Here is a 17,650-nt window from a genome sequence, read left to right as displayed (position 1 = left end):
TTTTAAAATTTTTACATTTACAAAAATAATTATTGATACATAATTTTATATAACGTAGTTGATATTGAGCCATATTACATGCGAGTGTAGACAATTAGAATATAAATTTAAGATTAAACAATTTTAGTTAACGGCCCCAAATTTGTTCCTTAAAAAAGTTCACGTAACGGATTTTCTCTAATTGAGATCGATCTTTCAAGCAGTACATGTCTCTGTAGTTACTGAATTCTATTTAAATTAAATAATAATCTGTTTACTAAAATTTAATTAAAAAAATTGAAACATTCCTGGGGAGGAGGGGACCAGATCTCCTTGTGGATCGCCCCTTCGCTGGCTACGCCCTTGCACAGAGGATGCAAATTATGATATTTTGTTTTTTTCATACTGGATTTTTGAGTTCTCGCTAGTTGGGTATGGTGAAAGGAAATACTATTTAATTAATTTATTAAGAACTTAATTTTGAATTTTGATTCTTTTGTATATGATGGACAAATGTATAAGCATGATTTCATACATGTCAGGATAGGTTATATAAAAATTATGTATGAAGTTTGAAAAATTTCGTTACTCCAGCTAATTTTCCTCAAAACAATTAGACAAACCTTTTTCATGAAATTGTAATATATAGGAGTAATATATTATTTTTGTTCTCTTGAAATTCTCTATATAAAAATGATTAGTAACATTTCGTGGGGTGTCTCAATTTTATTCGGTACTAGCAACAATGTTAGGAAAAGCATTAATAAATAAAAGCCTGTATAAAAATCTGCCAGCACAATGGATTAAAACGACCTTCGAGTCACTTAAGTTCTATTCACCCACCTTTGTGAGAAGATGTTTGGTGGGCCCCCCCCCCCCCCTCCACCCATCCCCACCCCCCGCCCCCCACCCCCACCCCCAACCTCACCCCGTACTACCTTGTGGAAGCTGAAATTGTTACTTTTTATTATTGATCTAATAATGTGTCAATTTGTGTAATGTGATCAATGTTTAGCTTTCAGGATTTTAACTGGATTTTATGTTACCCTTACCTAATTCTTTCATATAAGTGTTGTCATGCCCTTATTTTGTATGACTCACTTATGAAGCAGCCTTTCACAACCTAATCTCCGATGCCAAACCAGGTAACCTCAGTGATCATAGGGACACATCCTCCACCAATGTAGTGCCTGTGGATCTCAACTGCCTTTCCTGCAGAAGCAAGATTGCAACGCATCCTGTATGCTCTTCTATACGCAGAAACTCGGCAATGCTGCCAAACAGGCAATACCCATCACTACAAACACTAGAGCTAAACCAGAAATTGCTTACAAGCTATAGACCGCTGTAAGTATGAATTAGATTGTTTTGTTGTTTTTCCTTTATTAACTGTGATATTTGTACTAAATTACCGCATTGTTTAACTACCCATCTTCTCTAATACAAAATCCATCATCAGTATTATATAAATTTGAAATAAACACGGATTACTAACGCAACAAAGGTTTAAAAGAACTGGTAAACTTCATTCATGTACACAGGGAAAAAATTTAAGATAAAAATTTTCAATCACTATGGCACATAGCCAACCATCATCAAATTAATCCATATTAGTATTTAATTCCCATCCTGTATTTAAACAGAAAATACAGATTTTACAATACTTAACACAAAATCTAAAACACAATTTTGATAGAATCTTCATTTGGCCACCGATGCACAAACGCAAAAAACTTTGCTCGTTTGTAAATTTTTGGAAACCATTATTATCTCTATAGGAAACTTTTGTTCCCTGTGGGGTCTTGCACTCAGTTATCACTTACCTGGGAGCTGCCTCACTCATTTGTTCAACAACCCTGTGTTTGCTCTAGCCAGGTTTTTATTTTTGATAGAACACACCGTTAAAATAAAATTCCTACTTGGAACTAAGATCAGCACTGGTAGGGGGGGATGAAGAAATAAAACTTCTCATTTGAACGAGTTCAAGAGTTTCTTTGCATTCTGTTTGCCATGTGAGATCCGGGCACCTTTGTCTGGCAAAATCAAACATTGTCGAATGGACATTTTTCCAGAACTTTCAGTACTCCAGGAAACTTACGTTGTTCCTGTACTACATTTCACAACAGTTTGACGATGGAATTTATATTGGTTTTTAAGGTTTTTTTGATCAACCAAAAACATCGAATACAGATCATCACTCTGCATAAACTTAGCGGGATTTTTTTATATTGCAGCACACATATTAAAATTTTGTAATATTAATGAACATATAAACGGGCAGCATGGAAGTTCGTTTCTCCGGTGGGGGTGGGTGCATGGCCTGGATGCTGACTAAAGGTGCCTACGCACAATGCATAGCGTAAGGTGGAAACGTTCACCTTAAATTACTTTCTGAATCAGACCCATCGTAATTTCTAAAGATCATGTTCAGTACGTAGACCTGTTTCACCTGAATTTGACTTCTTTAGTTAAGGAGGCTCCCTGATGATGGTATTTGTTCAAATTCGATATTAAAAGCAAATAAAAAACATTGCAACAAATAGTTCCGAATATATAGAATTTTGTAAAACAATGAATAACAAGATATTGCGTGAATGAACATGGAGATTTTGTTGTGACCAGATCCTCGTAGGCGAGGATGGAGCCCGAGGTTATGTGGTCTCTGGACTACGACCTCAAAGAACCTGTACTAAGTCCCGGGACTACTTTCTAACATGAGCAAACTTTGTCCCCTCTCTGTGACCTGGCGAGCTATACCAAGGAGCCAAGGGAAAGCAAAGAGCTGTAGCTAAGATGAGTTAATCACCTCACCTGTCAATGACAGCAAAGTAGGGAGAGTATATAGGTCAGTCAGCGTGGTGTCTGTAGCGCAAATAACTTTCCTTCTTTCTGTCTCAGCAATAAATTGCATTTTTTTAGTATTATTTGAAAAGAAAACAGACAGCTTTCAATTGATTCCTAATCCTCAAATTTGTGTCAATGTAAGTACTTTTTCAAATTACTGAACAGAGAGTAATCACTTGTGAGAATCTTCTGTGGTATAGGAGTAAGACGATTAGCATTTTCACAGATAGCATAGGCAACATTAAAGGTGTTGGACTCATTTGTGTTCAACTCCGAGCTTGTCTGGGATTGCTATTGAGTTGTTTCTTCCCCTGGTAGAATCAACAATGCAACTGTGTTGCATTCATGGTTATTAAGGAGTTTCTGGGAATTAAATAACTGATGTCCTAGCAAACTTGGGCTTAGTGTTCAACATGAACAGGCCCTCAACCATTCTGTGGTATTTCTAGGTGTGGTATTTCTATTTCTATTTTCATTCGAGAATTAGCAATGAGCAGAACAGGTCCCCTGGGTAGAAGTCAAGACTGGATTGTAGAATGTATGGATTGATTTCTTGGAACATGACATCACTCAGACTTGACAACTTTATGAACAGGGACATTGTCAAACTAAAACTCTTTGCTGACTAATACTTCTTGTAAAGTCTTCCCTGCAACATCTCACTCTTCTTCAACTTGGTGCATGATACGTTTAGTGGTGTATTATTGTGTGTGTGTGTTTTAAGAGATATTCAATGACCAATATTTCTTATCCAAAAAAATAGTGGCCATTATTTTAGAAGGCCAATTTTGGAATTTTAATCATTTGAGTCTCAGATGGGTAAATGTGAACTATCTCATATTACCTTCCTGTAAGATCTGATACTGCGAGGTGTGAACTTCTTTAGAGCCCCTTTTATCTTCATTTTATTCACTACAAAACTACATCGATTTCTTTTTGATTCCGGATCATACTATTTTATGTTTCTTTGACAGGAACAAAACTTTGTCTTTACAAAACATAGTGTTTGCCAAATTGTTTTAGTCAAACCAACAAAAAAACTGTATTTTTTATTCAATTGTACTTGTAACAATTACCCACCCTGAGTATAGATCAGGTACGGTACACAAAGAAATATTTTACCTCTAGATATAAAGATCATCGTTCTGCCTATATCAGCCTTATGTTTCCAAGTGTTTTTTTTATTACGTGGGTTTAGAATAAAAGGGTACTAAGTGCACAATCCTAAAATTTTCAGGAGGGAGCATCAAAGATTTGACATATCGGTTTGAAATTGTTTCAGGCTCAAATTAACTTGCTTGTAGATTTTTTAAATGCTATATCATCTAAAAGTTTGAATTATTCAATTAGTTAGTGGTAAATGATTAAAGTTCTTTTTAAAAAATTAAACTTTTGTTTTCAGTTAGAACCTTATTATTTTTAATATTTTAATAATATAACATAAAAAGGTTCCAAGAGGTAGTTAGAACTATTTTATTTAACTTTTTTTTATGTGCTTATTTAAAAAAGTTCTATTTACTAGTTAGAACTATATTAATCTAAAATATAAGCAATCATTTTTAATGTATAGACACGTTCAATGTACCAACTTAGAACTCTATTAAATTAAATGAAATCACAATATTATTTTTTCCACCTTTCAGTCATAAGATTAATTTCTAATCTTATAACACCAGAGCATCATATTTGAATAGGTAAACAAAATAAACAAAAACTACAATTAGTATAGTTAATTTTATTATTAACAATGTCGGTATAAAAAAAATTTACAAAACTGCACTAATTAACTTAAGTGCTATGTCTATCACACCTGGATTGTGAAAACAGTAAATAAAAATATGATATTTCTAAGAGAGTTTTCAACACAATGTTTAGTGAGCATTAAGAATTACTTGATAATACTCCCTATCTACTATAGGCATAAATCTTTCCATTCTTTTTAAATCCCTCTTCTTTTCTGGCTTCAGCTTTATAATGCCTTGTACTGTTCCAGGTTCTTCATAGCTTATATATTCCTGTTAATCTTTCTGAAGTCTTTCTTCTTTTTGATGTTCTCATAGTTGGTTTAATGTTGACATGCTTCATTTCTTGCCCACATGTAATTCATTATACTCAACCAATCCAAAGACTTGGGATAGTTTTTAGTGAACTTATAAGTGTAAAGGGTAATCATTTTCATATTGAGCTCTTTACTGGATGCTGCAAAGTCCAAAAAGTCATTTTCTGTCATCTGCAAAACAACATAAGGATTTTTTCCGGTTAACAATTTTCAAAATTCTCATCAGACTTACAGGCGAGAAAAACTCAGTACCACTAAACGCTTTTTTCAATGTGGCTGTGAATGTTGTCTACTTCTTGGACAGCTCCATGACCAGGTGTTGAATAATTCATTGTAAATCCGATGTGAGTTTTGAGGATTGTTTTTTTTAAGAATCAGCATCATAGGCCCCCGTCATTCATTTGATTTCTGTTTTGAGGAACACATGAGTCACTCCAAGTTATCAAGTTGTCGGTTTCTGGAAAATCTAGCAAAACTTTCTTCACAATTTTTATATACAGCGCTGTGCAATATCATTGCCTGTACGACCACCTGTTACCTCTGTCCACAGAGCACAGTAAACTTTTCTTACCATTTTTTGTTTTCAAATGGGCAGTTAAGTTGTAAACATTTAATTTTACTAAAGTAAAAAAAAACTGCTAATCTCAGCTCTTGGGCAAGTAATTACATTTTTGTAAGTCAAAACTTAATACAGTAAGCATCAGAGTTTTCACGATCTTTATGTCTTGCTTCTCGCATAGCATTTTTCTCTGCTACATGAAGTTGGTATTTTTCTGAATCTGCATGGCAACTTCTCTTTAAGACTCACCTTGTGCTCTTCACACGTGTCACAGCGATCACTTTTTGGAAAATGGAAATCCATGTTAAATTCTGTTAAGAATATTCTCCTATACATACTCTCTTTAATAATAGTATCAGGATGTTTTTCAACAAAAAGAGAATACATCTTAGAAATATTTAATGAACTGTCTAAATACTGTTTAGAGGAATTCTTTCTGCAGTAATGTGATTCCACAACTGGGAAGGATTTTTATATGTATCCTGACATCATTTTTAGCGTAAGCAGGAATCACAGTACTTTTGTTATGTCCTCTTTGGTCATTTTTTGGTAGGTCAGTCTCAGGGTCTTTCTTAAGATGGACATTATAAATTGGTTTCTGAGAAATGCTTAAAGTGCTTAAAAAGAAGGTTTTACAAACCTGGATTCTTTCATTGTTAATATTAAAAAATAGTATCCGAAAAGAAAACTGACGTCTTGATACAGAGTTTTCAACACCTTTATTTTGTTTTCTGGCTGTTAGCGATTCTTTCAGTAAGATTTTTTAAGAACATGTACTTCTCATTTTGCTGTCTTTAAAGTATAAAAAGCCTTAAATACTGCCTGTCTTTCATCGCAAGTAATCTTCTTATTGCAAAAGAATTTGCAATTGTTTAGGCAGTCTTTTTTTGTTTTAATTTCTTTCTTATGAATTAGTTTACCTTTTTGATTGATATATTCTTCCCTGCCTGGTGTTTTCTTTTCCTTTGGTTTTATTTTCCAGTTATCTGGAGTTTGTAATCTTTTCCTAGGCTTCTTCTGGACAGGCAAGCTGTCAATATCATCTGGAGTGCCTTCAGTGATTGTCTGTTTGAATTTGTTCGTCCTCAGGAGTAGGGTGAGGAGACTTGTCGGAGTAAATAGCCAAAGTTTGTACTGATTTCATTAGAAGAAAGTTCTGTGGACAAAATCACCTTCATTAATGCTTTGTGTATCTTCTTCAATAATTGTAACTACAGTTCCATCTAGTACATTTAAAAAGTCTTCTTGCACTTCGTCACAGTTTTGATTTGCTGTTATGACTATAAAAATGTTCCCTTCATCACTAAAAAGTTGCCTATCATGGTTGTCCTCAGCGAGTTGGTCTGGTCCATGACTAGTCCTCAGCGAGTTGATCATGGTTGTCCTCAGCCAGTTGGTCATAGTAATTATCCTTTGTGGTTTTCATCATGGTTGTTGTCTGTGATTTCATCATGATTGTCCTCTATGATTGTTCATGGTTATCCTCTGCGGTTTCTTCATGGATGTCCTCCATATATTGCTCAAGGTTATTGTGTGCACCATAATTACTGGAATAAAGAACACAGATTAGATTAGGTAGATTATAAATACAACCTAGGTAGGTAGGTTATTGCGTAGAAACATGAAAATGCAAATACGTACTTATTCTTTACAAATAGCCTATCTATATTTAGGTAGTTATTGGTTATCTCAATAGGAGTTTAATAATTAATTTGTACTGAATTTGGACTGTTTGTGTAATTTCATGAAAATTATTGAAATCCTATATTAACACGACTTACATTTCTGAGTTACTTGAATCTAGTATGTTTACACATTCAGATGGGATATTCTTCTACTTGTTCATCTTGGATGTCATCTCCTTGTTCATTGGGATCACCCTTTGTAGGAACATAGTTGTTGTTTACACATTGATCAAGATTGCTCTCTGAACCAGCATTGCTAAAATCAAAGAAAAAATTTCAGAACATACATGAATAAAACTAATGGAATTATAACCAAATGAAAACACCTATAGACTTTAATAGACATTTTGATTGATAAAATCATAGCTATTTGAATAAAAATATACCAAATTTAGCATTCAATTTGGATTCTGGTATATAGCCATTTACCAGTTTAATGTTGTTTTATCTATGTTAATGGTTTAGAGCAAAACATCAGTATGGGTTATTTTAGGTTAGATTTCTTACCTGTCAGAAGTGAAACTCTGATTTCTTGGAGCAACACTGATCTTCACTATCATCTAGTGCCTCTAATATTTCACTATCGTTTATGGAACTCATATTAGTTATAAAACATCCCAATAAATAATATTACAGTTTCTAAGGAAAACCGCAAGCAAAATAACCTTAATATACATTGAATCAGGCTTTTACATCAGCTGATAGAACCTTACTGCATTGAAAAAGATAATTCATTTAAATAACATGGTTTCCATCTGCAAATGGAACCTTATTGAACTAAAACTATTTGTTTTTGGGACCAATATGGTTGTAAGTTGCAGTTAGAACCTTCTTCAATTGTAAAAGAGTGACTTTAGCAGATAGAACTATCTTATTTTTGCTTATTATTATTAAATTATCAGCTGACATAAACCAAAACAGATGTTTAGAATACATTCAGTTTTTGTCAGTTAGAACCTTATTACACCAAAAACCTCATTTTATGAAAAAATGTCAGTTTAGAACCCTTTTATTCTAAACCCACGATTAGTTTTTCACATTTAGATGCATTTTTTAGACAAATCTACCAATTTTATGGTCCAAGTTTATCTTAACAGACTGAGCTCTAAAAATCACTTGGCATAAGATGGTGTGTAAATTATTTTCTCTATTTCTCAGGCATGTTCAATTTTAAGATAGGTTTTCTATGACATTTACTTTAACCAGTTTGTAACATCGTCTGTGTCCAGGATAATTGGGTTATCAGTATTAATGGCCAGTTATTAAAATATTGATTCTAAGGATTTGTAAAATTTAAGTTATAACAAGACTACAAAGGACATAAAATTCCAATCACTTCTTGCAATAGGTTTTGGAGTCCATGAAATTTAACATTGCAATGGGAAGTGGAAATGGAGATTTCTCACAATTACTGTCAATGAAATTGCAAATTATGATTATCTCTATGATTCCTGTCGACACCATTCGTTATAGACCACTGTCTATTCTTTGATTCTGATTCTTTGCTTTTTGCAAGAACTATTTAAAAAATACAAAGTACATTTATTGTCAAATTTTTTCCACTAATAAAAGTTTACACAGAGAATGTGACAAACACAAGGTGTCTTAGGGCAAGCTTGAAAAAAAGTTAGTTATTAAAATAAAAAGAATATAACACAAACATTTTGTTTTATTATACAAATAACATATTCTATTATATCTAACATACAAATGTAGCAAACATGAATAGAGGTATCATGCAATCTTTGTTGTCCAGGTGGTATTCCTACATCACTCTATGCATCAGGAGAACAATGGGACTTCCCCAACGCTTGGCCCCTCTGCAGTTCTATCCTGATTGAAGGGCTCTTACGGCTGCAAACCCCTGCAGCTACGGGAGACTGCACGACTCTACGCAGAGAGATGGCTCAGGATCCAACTACAAGGCGATACCATGATCTTTAAATAAGATGTTTGAAAAAGGTGAGAAAAGGTTTCCTTTAAACTCTTTACCTGGTGGTATATAGTGGAGTTTACCGGACCCGTACTCGGATCAGTTTTTTCTGACAATTTTACCGGGGCCCGAGCCAGGTCTGTTTGAAGGGACTATGTCGACAGACGACGTGGCGGCGGGACACAACGGGCCCAGGCCAAATGTTTTTCCCAAAGCAGAGTACGGTCCTTCACACAATTGAGGCAACAAGCAATCAGGATGAGTATCCTAATAGATCCATGTCATGTAAAGGTTTAACCATTTAACTTTAATTGATGGTATGACGTTTAAATTTAGAAATATAAATAAAAATTATGCCTTAAGTGTACACAACACCAAAAGCTTGAGGAAACTGTTTAAAAAGTTTTAGGCATAATCATGAATTTATAAAGTTCAAAAGTAAAATTAGCTAATCTTATCTAGCTCTAAAAAACTTTAAAAATAACTGTTCCTTTTCATAGTCAAAGTAGTATATGCAAATAAATGTACCCATCATCTGCTTCAAATTAGCTCTTGAACAGGTAGTGTCCGTTTATCACCTCAAAACAAATGTGTTATTCAAATGTAAATAAATGTTAAACTAGCATCAGCTAACCACATAACAGACCCGTACAGTGATAACTTTCAGTCTCTTTATCTAGTGGCCTGACGATAATATAACTATTATTTATGTGTCTGATTGTCGGTTTTTAATGTATTAAACAAGGAAAATTGTAATCTGAGAAATAACATATCATTACAATTTTTTAACCTTTTTTATATTTTCCCATTTTGACCTCTAACAAAACTAATGTGACTGTAATTAATTTGTTTTTTAGGAACAAAATCCTCCATCGATTAAAAAGAAATACCAGACTAAACAGCTATGAGCTTATAAAGTGCAAATTAACTCTTGCCTTTAGACTATGGGATTGAATGGTTTTTCTCCAAATGTACTGGCACTTTTTCTAGCACTTTTAGATATAAATTCAACTGATATATAACTTATTGTTCATAATTATCATAATAAACCTTCATGGAATATCATTATATTCTTTTAATTGCATTTTTACAAGTTTTCCAAAAACTTTTTATAATCCTTCATAAGGTATACTAGTTTTTTTGGATAAATTTGTTCTACCATTTCACCATTTTTTCAATTATCAATCTTGTAAATGTCCAATAAAACGTACAAACAAATTTTGAATCAACAGTATGAACACACCAGATACGTAGCAATATGAACAATGCGAAAAACATTTTGGTCAACTGTTCACAGATGTTCGTGGAAAAAACATTTTTTCAATCATCAGACAATGAGTAAAGTAGCCAATAGAAAGTAAAACAAACCAAAACATTAAATTATGAAAAAAAAATATTATCTTCTAAATGTATGTTTAGTGCCAGGTTATATAGATTATACATTACAGAATTGTTCTTAATGCCATTGATATGGTATATGCTGGTTAGAGGGTTAATAATACTAGTTTTTTTATTTAATTTTAACATAGCAAATCAAATATTGTTTAAGGTATACATGTGTTTTCCTGTTGGCTGCAACTTTCAAATTTGAAGGTAAAAATATTAATGGGGGATAAAAACGCCTACCCTTGATACAGCACTAACCTTTAACTTAAAATGGTCTTTACCACGGGTAAATTTTATATACTTGTAGCTTGACCCAGAGCTATGAAAATATTACTAAATGTATTGTCCCACAGTATGATGTGGAGCTACTGGGGCAGACTGGATCGGGAGGAGAGTACGAGGCCCAGACAGGGTTCGGCTGGAGTAACGGAGTGATCCTGCAGATCTTGGACATTTTCGGACGTGATATCACTGTGCGACGAACGTGAAAGTGAGTAATAATTACATTATAATGCACCATGGTGTGGGATGATGGGGGGTTCAGTCGGTGCTGGTGTTGCATGTCTGCTGGTTGCTTTGTCTTGAGTGAACATAGTTCAGTTAAGTGTTGACACTTGTGACCTTTCAACAACTTTGAAATACTTAGAAAAAGTCTTCAAAAAATTCCCTTATAGTATAACTAACATTTTTGTAAAATAGAATCTATTTAAAAATAATATATTATAAGTTTTCAAAATGAAAAAATTATGTGCTGATAATGTAAATGGCTTTGTGAAAACATTCGATCGGCACAAAGTTTAAAAAAAATGCTTCTGCACTTTTTGCAGTAGTATATACAATTGTCTAAAGTTTCTTCTTTAAATGCTATATAGGGTACAATCCTGGAGTTATACACAGTTTAAAAATATTTTTTTAATTTTCAAGGAAGTTATCTTAAAGGGAAGTGACTCTGAAATTATTATTAAAAAGACGACCCATCAAAAAACCTATTGCACAACCTTAAACAGACAATATTACGAGGGGTGGGGTACCAATAAACACACTGTATTACAAATGTGTTTGTGGCTTTTCTATACTGGTGGAGTAACATCACTCTCAGCATCTGGGGCTTGGGCTTGTAGTGCAGTCATTGAAGCGAAAAATACGGTCTTACCTCCGAATTTTTTTTACTGTGAACCGATTTGCATGAAATTTTGGAATTAGGCTCACCTTACCCTTAACTTCAAAAGTGAAAATGATCTGAACTCCGCCTATTATTTTTTAAGGGGTGTAAACAACCCCTTAATGGAAAAATCGACATTGAGCCATTTTATCGCTAGGAAAACATGTTTAATAGTAAGTGGTTTTAAATTTTAAAGTGTTTTATAACACAATTACCTCATATTAAAATCATTTTCAACCCCTTGAACATCTTACAACCCTTGCAAACAACCCCTAAATTGAAAAAATCACACAAAAATACTTTGGTATGATATAAAAAGATGTAAGTATAGAGTTAGTAATATTTTATATTTTCTATAATAATTATCAAAATTTTAACCCCCTTTCAAACCCTTGAAAACTACCCCTTGATAAAAAAATGGTTAAAAATGTTTTTTGATAAAATGAAAAGGATTTAAATATTATTCCACACTCTCGAAAATGATTATCATATTCTTAAGCTTTTCTACCCTTAAAACTACCCCTAAATTAAAACAGTAAATATATATGATTTAACATATTATTTTAAAATAATTTAATTTAGAGTAAAAATTTGCCATTTATTGGATAAAATATTTACAAATTATACAAAATTTACTCAAATGTGTTATATTATATACATATAAGAAAGTTGGTATGTATTCATGCCTACGTTTCCAAAATATATGAGCCATATTATGTATATATACACATTACAATAGTTTTGGGTCTCTATTATACTGCGTACTTTTCACATTGCTCCAAATATTCACAGTCCCAAAATTTTCAGTTACTAAGTAGAAAAAAAATATGATAAGTTTTTTGACCATAACTCCTTCAATTTTCATGCTATCACAATTTATATAAAAACCATTGTAAAAGTTAATTAAGAGAGCTACAACATCCTTCATTGAAATATATAGTAAAAAACCTTTTTCTCAAACGGTGAAGGGTTAAAGGGCTTAAGAGAGGCTGTGATTGCGCTGCCACGCGCTCTTTAAACAATCATATTTCCGTCAATTTTTGTTTTACAGAAAAATCAAAAAATCCAAATTGTTTGTCAGAAATATACCTACATTTTTCATACCTACACTTTTAATTCGTATGAGTCGTCATTTTTGAGATATTATGGAAAAAAGGTGATTTTTTTAAAATTTGAAATTTTTTTTAATCGTGACTTTTTTGAATATATATGTGTCCTGAAGCAGCCAAACTGATACAATCTATTACCCTCTTCATAATAAAGTTGATTCTAGGCGGAATACGATTAATTTTAATTTTGGTGGAAATGGCACTTACGAAACCCATTGATTTAAAAGAAAAAAAATTAGATGCTCCTCTTATTTGCAAATACAGCTCACTTATTTTACGTGCAAAAGACTTTTAATAGTGCTCATTTTAAAGCTTATTTCAAGCACTATAAAACTCTTTTTTATTAGAATGCCTAAAATGCATCTGCTCGCCGCTAGATGGCATTGACCACATCGATTAAATTTCAGACAAAATAAAAAACGGCTTTGATTTTTAATATCTAGCTTAATATTGCACTTAGAATACTTTATAAAAAACAAAATTGTTCATTGTTTTACCTGCTACAATTGTGTTCCTTAATAAAATTTTCGATAAAACGTATATTTTTGGAGATATTTGCAAAAAAACCGATGAAAAACGTGAAACAATTGCTAATTTTCAATTGCCAATAACTTGAAAAGTATTGGATTTTTCGAAAAAAAGAAACGTTATAGATGATTTTTTGCTTAAAATTAGACCTTCTATCGATATCCGAGGTTATTTTGAAAAAAATAAATTCACTCCCGAGAAGGGGTCGGCAACCACCCCCAGGGTGGTTGCGGAGTTCAAATCATTTTCACTTTTGAAGTTAAGGGTAAGATGAACCTAATTCCAAAATTTTTATGCAATTCGGTTTCACAGTAAAAAAATTCGGACCAACAATGCTTCAATGACTGCACTATTGATTCATGTTTTTAATCTTAACATAAATTACCATCTGTTTCTAGATCATCTCATCTCGTCTCATGTTGTTCTGTCTGAGGTTGTGTAAGTATAGTATGTTTCCATTGTCACTTTGAACATCTATCATTTTTGCTTTACAATGTTAGCGTTCAGCAGAATTTAATTTTTGTTTGATCTAGTTCTACATTTTTGATGAAAATAAATTGAAATGTGAATTATTAGTAAAAAACATATTCTGTGTTTTTCAAAATATAAAAGAAGACTTTTCCTACCCAAGGCCTCCCTGGACTACACCACTGCTGAATATAACATCCCTTGGAATTCAAACCTTCTGAGTTCCTTTAATTAACTTTCAAAAATTAAGTTTCGCTGTGAAATGCTCCCCTTCTCCTTTGGGTACACCATATGTTGAGGAGTATTAAAATATATGTTCACTGTTTGTTTCAATCCCAGAATAAAATGTTCACCATGCTTTCAAGTTTTCGAAGTACATAAATATTTACTTTGTGTACTTCCTTAAGAAATAATATATTTATCATTAAATTCAGTTTCAATTAACTTATAATTAATTGTGTTCAGTCTGCCAGTATACTTATGACTCAATACAGCCTACTAAGTTAAAAATGTACTAAGGGTTACAATGTTGTGTGTTCATTCATGGTCTTCATGGTTTGTTATTTGGAATTAACAAACTGATCTTGCTGTAAAATTTTATCATCCTTGTAACATATTTTTCTTGTTGTATATATGCCTTATCTTTGCATAAAATACTAAGATTATTAAGATATAAAAAGAAAATACGAATATTTTTGTCCAGATAACTTCCAAAAGTACACTGTTTCAACTTTTTTAGTTACATTTTGTTTGCTACAAGGATTTTGTTAACCAATCATTTGGAAATCATACTATCATTATCATCATTATTATTTACACAAACTTGCCTGTTGCTTCTCAATTCCCTCTTCCAGTGGTATTTAACCTTTTTTTGTATCCCACACAATTATTTCCCCACATTTTCCACTTAACAATTTCATTTTTTACTTATTAGTAATTTGCTTTTAGTAACTACTAATCCATAGGTTGAAAGAAGTATTAATACACAGTTTTTCAAGGGTGATCTTGTTTTGAATGATCTTATTTGCATCTGCTTTCATACTAATGTCCGTAATTACATAAGAACTTTTGCTGAAAGAAATTCTCGAATACTGAATCGTTGATCATTAATTTACTAACAAATTAAAACATCATTGAATTTATGATGTTAACTGAATAACATCCTTCCAATAATTTTCAATGCTGAGTTTGGAACAAATAAATTTCAAACTTCTCACATGTATTGTTTTAACTGTAACCTTCCCAAAGTGTGTTGTATAAGTGTATATAAAATCTAAAAAATGTGTTTAAACAGGTCTAAAATTAGTAAAAGCAGTTTCTAGTTTCCCCTTGAAAAGTTTTATGTTACTTTTATGCAACCAATAAAACAATTATGTTGTATAAGTTAAATGTTTGCTACACAGTCTAATTGACTGTTTGATAATAGGCTAGTGAAAATTGATTTCAGAGTACCTGTTTTTATCTATAATAATATAACTATTGCAACAAAGCATTTTATGTAATTATAAAATTCAGTATTTTAATTACTTCAAATTACTGCAATAAAGTCCTGATTTTTTTTTTGCATAAGAATTTCTCTACTCTAATTCAAAAATTCACTACTGTCTTTTAGTTCTGTGTGTGACCATATATTATATCAGTTATGTATCATAATGCCAAAAAAAGAGTTGGGAAAAATTTTAAAGAAAAACAAGTGAATATGTTGAAATGTATGTGTTTATTTACTTATTACCCTAGCCCCTATTAAAATCAATATTTACTTTGATGTTTTCTAATATTTGTGTCCAGTTTTTTGCTGAGTTAACTCATTTTCCAACCATTATTGCTCACCTGCATTTTTTATGTTGTGATTTTAGTCCTTTTTTAAACTTAATCTGATGAATTTTGAGCAAAATACCACCATTTAAATATGTATTCTCCCCACATTTATCAGATTCAAGAATACCATACACTAGTTTTGATGGGATGTATCAATTTTTTATTATTCAACCAGCATTTTATGTATTATCTTTCTATCTTATAAGCTCAAAGACAAATGCTCTGAATCTGATTCTCCAAACAAAGTATAATTACAGTTCTGCAACTTAATTTTGGACATGTTACAGGCTCTAGTTCGCCTGTCTAAAGGTATCTCTCTACTCTCCACATTCCGTCCAAGCGCAGCAGCCCGCAAGTGCCATCAGCCTCCAAGTGCCTCCTCCATAGTGCCTCGTACCAAGTGTCGGGGGTCATACATCCAGTTAAAAAAAAAACGTCAAACGTTGTTAAAATAATTATTTAATTACCTTATTATTTTAAGAGCAATTGTGATATTGATGTAACAATAAACTGTGTTAGGTTATGATTCTTAAATGGTTATAGTTTATTTGAGACCTAACTCTCTCAGTGGCAAAGAGTCAGAATGTGAAATTTTTACCCTGAAAATGTATTATTAAAATTATTTTGTCAACCAAAATGATTCAGGAGCATTTATAAATAATATGTACTAATGAAATATTTTCATTAAAAAGCAAATAATTATTTTGTTGTCCATTTTATAAATGAATGGTGAATGAATGAAATTTATTTTAAAAAGTAGTAAGAGGGTGATTGAAAATAAGGATAAATCATTATTGTAGAAACTGTAAAACAAATGACTGCATTGGTATCTAGATGAGAAAACATAAGAGTTACACTAAGTTGCTCTAACATTGTGGATGTAACAAGTTATAACAATGAGCATGTCTACTGGAACCTCTTCCTACACAACAAGAGCTTGTAATGTAAATGTGTATGTTATTCTCGAAGAAGATCCTTCACTGTGGCAGTTGAAGTTTGTTTTATGTATAACTTAAAGTAGAACATGTCAAATTATATTTTATTTTAAAATACATTAAACTTAATGAATTAAAAGAAGATTTTGCTATTAAGTATAAGATAATGTATCAGATTATACTATTATCATTCAACAAAATAAAAACAATTATTTATAAAATACACTTTAAATTTTTTGTAAAATACACGGCCTGGCCTGGTCATGTTGCATAGATACTGAGGAAGCCTTTTATAAACTGAGATACTGAGATGGTACACCCATCTCAAAAGTACTTGTACCACAAGAGTAAGAGAGTAAGTCAGAGAGGACCTATTATACATACGGTCAGGCGGCTAAGTGCATAACAGATTGTGTGTAACCTTTTGCAGAGATAGTCCACATGGTAATCCAAAGTGAACTCTTACCCAAGAATATCCCAATAAATTATACAAAGTTGACATGATCAAGACACTGATTTTAGTGGTTATTTGATTTAATTCTGTTGACAATCTATCTGTTTTTATTAGCTGCTCAAACTCAGCAAACTGGCATTGTGTTGAAGTGTTTGTCAATGTAAAGAATTGCAAACAAGCACTAAAGGAGATGACCTATGCCCATCTATTGGTACTGACAGTTTTGGGGTGAAAGGAATTTTAAGATGTGAAGATTCAATTATTGGCTAAGAATTTAGTGAAGCCTCGTCCCATCAGTTGCTGATGACAAAATCCAATTTTTGTTTGTCTGTATGCACAATAGCTGTCAAACAAGGTTACCTAGAGGGTTGAAATTTGGTGTGTAACACTTTACTATCTCCTGGTTTTTTTTGAGAGTCCTGATTTCAATCTATTAACCCTCCAAGCGTTACTATCACACTGTGCGATATGTTCGAACCACTTTAAAGTGCTACTATCACACTGTGCGATATGTTCGTTTTTGTTAAATTAGCGTAAAATGGTTTATTTAATTTTTCCATAATTTTCATAGTACAACGTAGGAGAGATTTCTCTAACGCACTGGCTCTATTTTGTAAGCCTTTGGAAGAATGAAAAATAACAGTCAGCTGTTTTGTCAGCTATTGCCGCACTCGCCAATCAGCTGGAGATGGTGCCCATAACCTGGTGCGACTGACTGGTGTGAAACTTTG

General features: G+C 32.4%; 1 long non-coding RNA gene across 1 annotated transcript; it reads left to right on the top strand.

Moving 5' to 3' along the window:
- The first annotated feature begins 10,802 nt into the window (after positions 1 to 10,802).
- Positions 10,803 to 16,064, top strand: LOC124374793. Its single transcript, XR_006923611.1, has 2 exons — positions 10,803 to 10,935; positions 15,818 to 16,064. It is a non-coding gene; the product is annotated as an uncharacterized LOC124374793 (long non-coding RNA).
- The last annotated feature ends 1,586 nt before the right edge of the window (positions 16,065 to 17,650 follow it).

Source organism: Homalodisca vitripennis, unplaced genomic scaffold (assembly GCF_021130785.1).
Source record: "Homalodisca vitripennis isolate AUS2020 unplaced genomic scaffold, UT_GWSS_2.1 ScUCBcl_10145;HRSCAF=18894, whole genome shotgun sequence".
Taxonomy (NCBI): domain Eukaryota; kingdom Metazoa; phylum Arthropoda; class Insecta; order Hemiptera; family Cicadellidae; genus Homalodisca; species Homalodisca vitripennis.
The sequence above is the reverse complement of the archived record's forward strand: the minus strand, read 5'-3'. Positions and strand labels throughout refer to the sequence as shown.